Genomic DNA, 5,000 nt, shown 5'->3' on the forward strand with positions numbered 1-5,000 from the left:
CGAGCTGTACCACTTACGAGCTACAGACGCGATCGCGTTGCTCTCTGTACGAATGCAGATGCTCAGCGGTCAGCTAGGAGGCGCTCCATCCATGTCGGTACCGGTGAGCGTTGCACTCGCAGTCGCAAAAACGTACGGCAAGTATATTACTCGGAAGAGTCAATGACAGTCCAAGCCCCCCTGCGTGGGAAGAGTCTTTCTAGGCCATGACCCACCGGAAGGGCGCAGCGTCCCCCACCCCAGACATGTGACGTCACACTATCGGTATTGACGACTAGACTGATTCCTTATAATCATTTGCCATACACCGGTGGAAGCTGCCGAGACGAGTAACTACATGGCGGCCTCGCCGTGTCACTAATGTACAGAGATACAACAGTTTCGACTGGAACCGGATGAAACGTATACACGGCGCTGATTAGTAATAGATAGAGCCATCAAAATACAGATAATGTATACAACTGTCCGTATACATGCTGAAAGACTCTGCTCACAATCACAACCACACGTCAGCCAGACACTCTTATCACGCACTACTCTCTGCCTGTAACAGGCACAGAGACAATATGTAAGCACCAGCATGGAACAACACCCAGTGCATCCTCTCCGCCACATTAGACTATCCACACTATCATAACCAGACCGGGAGGTCCACTCACAAAACAGAATATCCCACCCTTCCGACAACCACCATTGCTCAGCTAAGCCACCAACACCCACACATGTCCTACACAGGGGTACACCCAACATCACAATACTGCCTCCTGTCACAGCACACAAACAATGGCAGGAATGAAAGACACAGGTCTGCCACAAGCATGGAATCAGAGCGCCGCCTGTTATGAGCCAAAGGTGCACCCTGACGTGGCAAATCAGATGATGCCGCAGTCATTTACTTACGATAATCACAATCAACAAACCGGCCCCCCCCCCCCCCCCCAAAACACCTTTCCTTACAACAATGTGTACCTTAACCTAACCCGTATTGTGCCTTAACCTAACCCGTATTGTGCCTTAACCTAACCCGTATTGTGCCTTAACCTAACCCGTATTGTCCCTTAACCTAACCCGTATTGTGCCTTAACCTAACCCGTATTGTGCCTTAACCTAACCCGTATTGTGCCTTAACCTAACCCGTATTGTGCCTTAACCTAACCCGTATTGTGCCTTAACCTAACCCACGTTGTGCCTTAACCTAACCCACGTTGTGCCTTAACCTAACCCACGTTGTGCCTTAACCTAACCCACGTTGTGCCTTAACCTAACCCACGTTGTGCCTTAACCTAACCCACGTTGTGCCTTAACCTAACCCACGTTGTGCCTTAACCTAACCCGTATTGTGCCTTAACCTAACCCGTATTGTGCCTTAACCTAACCCGTATTGTGCCTTAACCTAACCCGTATTGTGCCTTAACCTAACCCGTATTGTGCCTTAACCTAACCCGTATTGTGCCTTAACCTAACCCGTATTGTGCCTTAACCTAACCCGTATTGTGCCTTAACCTAACCCGTATTGTGCCTTAACCTAACCCGTATTGTGCCTTAACCTAACCCACGTTGTGCCTTAACCTAACCCACGTTGTGCCTTAACCTAACCCACGTTGTGCCTTAACCTAACCCACGTTGTGCCTTAACCTAACCCACGTTGTGCCTTAACCTAACCCACGTTGTGCCTTAACCTAACCCACGTTGTGCCTTAACCTAACCCACGTTGTGCCTTAACCTAACCCACGTTGTGCCTTAACCTAACCCATATTGTGCCTTAACCTAACCCATATTGTGCCTTAACCTAACCCATATTGTGCCTTAACCTAACCCATATTGTGCCTTAACCTAACCCATATTGTGCCTTAACCTAACCCATATTGTGCCTTAACCTAACCCATATTGTGCCTTAACCTAACCCATATTGTGCCTTAACCTAACCCATATTGTGCCTTAACCTAACCCGTATTGTGCCTTAACCTAACCCGTATTGTACCTTAACCTAACCCGTATTGTGCCTTAACCTAACCCGTATTGTGCCTTAACCTAACCCGTATTGTGCCTTAACCTAACCCGTATTGTGCCTTAACCTAACCCGTATTGTGCCTTAACCTAACCCGTATTGTGCCTTAACCTAACCCGTATTGTGCCTTAACCTAACCCGTATTGTGCCTTAACCTAACCCGTATTGTGCCTTAACCTAACCCGTATTGTGCCTTAACCTAACCCGTATTGTGCCTTAACCTAACCCGTATTGTGCCTTAACCTAACCCGTATTGTGCCTTAACCTAACCCGTATTGTGCCTTAACCTAACCCACGTTGTGCCTTAACCTAACCCACGTTGTGCCTTAACCTAACCCACGTTGTGCCTTAACCTAACCCACGTTGTGCCTTAACCTAACCCACGTTGTGCCTTAACCTAACCCACGTTGTGCCTTAACCTAACCCACGTTGTGCCTTAACCTAACCCACGTTGTGCCTTAACCTAACCCACGTTGTGCCTTAACCTAACCCATATTGTGCCTTAACCTAACCCATATTGTGCCTTAACCTAACCCATATTGTGCCTTAACCTAACCCATATTGTGCCTTAACCTAACCCATATTGTGCCTTAACCTAACCCATATTGTGCCTTAACCTAACCCATATTGTGCCTTAACCTAACCCATATTGTGCCTTAACCTAACCCATATTGTGCCTTAACCTAACCCATATTGTGCCTTAACCTAACCCATATTGTGCCTTAACCTAACCCATATTGTGCCTTAACCTAACCCATATTGTGCCTTAACCTAACCCATATTGTGCCTTAACCTAACCCATATTGTGCCTTAACCTAACCCATATTGTGCCTTAACCTAACCCATATTGTGCCTTAACCTAACCCATATTGTGCCTTAACCTAACCCATATTGTGCCTTAACCTAACCCATATTGTGCCTTAACCTAACCCATATTGTGCCTTAACCTAACCCATATTGTGCCTTAACCTAACCCATATTGTGCCTTAACCTAACCCATATTGTGCCTTAACCTAACCCATATTGTGCCTTAACCTAACCCATATTGTGCCTTAACCTAACCCATATTGTGCCTTAACCTAACCCATATTGTGCCTTAACCTAACCCATATTGTGCCTTAACCTAACCCATATTGTGCCTTAACCTAACCTATATTGCGCCTTAACCTAACCCATGTTGCGCCTTAACCTAACCTATGTTGCGCCTTAACCTAACCTATGTTGCGCCTTAACCTAACCTACGTTGCGCCTTAACCTAACCTATATTGCGCCTTAACCTAACCTATATTGCGCCTTAACCTAACCTATATTGCGCCTTAACCTAACCTATATTGCGCCTTAACCTAACCTATATTGCGCCTTAACCTAACCTATATTGCGCCTTAACCTAACCTACGTTGCGCCTTAACCTAACCCACGTTGCGCCTTAACCTAACCCACGTTGCGCCTTAACCCAACCCACGTTGCGCCTTAACCCAACCCACGTTGCGCCTTAACCCAACCCACGTTGGGCCTTAACCCAACCCACGTTGCGCCTTAACCCAACACACGTTGGGCCTTAACCCAACACACGTTGGGCCTTAACCCAACACACGTTGGGCCTTAACCCAACACACGTTGGGCCTTAACCCAACACACGTTGGGCCTTAACCCAACACACGTTGGGCCTTAACCCAACACACGTTGGGCCTTAACCCAACACACGTTGGGCCTTAACCCAACACACGTTGGGCCTTAACCCAACACACGTTGGGCCTTAACCCAACACACGTTGGGCCTTAACCCAACACACGTTGGGCCTTAACCCAACACACGTTGGGCCTTAACCCAACACACGTTGGGCCTTAACCCAACACACGTTGGGCCTTAACCCGCTCTGTAATTGTCATACGACGCGTTAAATTAGTGTAGTGTTGCCTAACTGCAACCCCCGCAATATAGTTTGCTACTCGCACTGCCTGGTCCCCAGTGTATCGCTTCATGTTAAACACCTTGCAGCGATACACTGTAATGTGGATGGCAGCAGGACGTACATGCTCAATGCCCTTCGCAGTTGTTCATTGGCATTCGCATGGCGAAGCACTTAGCCTACGCTGTGGTACGGCCTGTGTCAACTGTCCGCTGATGTTGTACGTCCAAATCACACACTGTACTGCACATTGGTCCTCATGTACTGAATGATACATCGTGGTACATGTGACCGTACAACGACTGCGCCAACAACGGCGAACCATGCGGTCCAACTGTTGTGCACTCAGCTATGTGTCGTCTCCCTATAAGAGCCGGATTGCAGTGTGGTATGCCCTGGATGGCGATCAGCATGAGCCGTCTGTTGATGTAGTGGCGCGTGTTGTCAGACGTAGTCGTCTCTTCTCACACACCGTGACAGCATGGTGCACTGCGTTCCACATCTGCGACATGCGACAGAGGCCGGTTGACAGTCGTTCGCGCAATGGACATCGCATACGTACGGGGGCCACCTTCCACGTGTTCGCGAAGCGTGCACATGTTGTTGCGTGTATGTGGGCAGACATAGTGTGTCGTGACACCTGACACAGGCATGCAACAATCGTTGAATTTGCAAATGGCGATGGACGTCTACGTTTGCTGGTGACGTTACGCAAATGAACAACTGGTAAACCGTTGTGGTGCGGTTGTTCTCGCTAGAGGTGAATCAGTGATGGCGACGATCGGTTGAGCTACCAACCGGTTGTTTCAGCGATACCCACCATGCCCACGAACGTGAATGGCATGTGGGTGTGAAGCGATACGCGGCGGTGGCTGGGTGGGACCGTCCCCGGCCGGTGAGGGGGGGCCTCCCGGCGTGCTGGCCGCGCGGTGCGTGGGCGCACGCGCTACAGCCGGCTGGTGGGGGCGGCCAGTGGCAGGCGCGCCGGCCGACGGAGGCGGCAGGCGGCGCAGCTGCGCGCCGGCGCACCCTGCACGCGGCGCCGTGCGGCCAAAGTAGGTCCTCGCGGGCCCGGTGCGAAGC

The sequence above is a fragment of the Schistocerca americana genome, unplaced genomic scaffold (assembly GCF_021461395.2).
Source record: "Schistocerca americana isolate TAMUIC-IGC-003095 unplaced genomic scaffold, iqSchAmer2.1 HiC_scaffold_124, whole genome shotgun sequence".
Classification (NCBI taxonomy): Eukaryota; Metazoa; Arthropoda; class Insecta; order Orthoptera; family Acrididae; genus Schistocerca; species Schistocerca americana.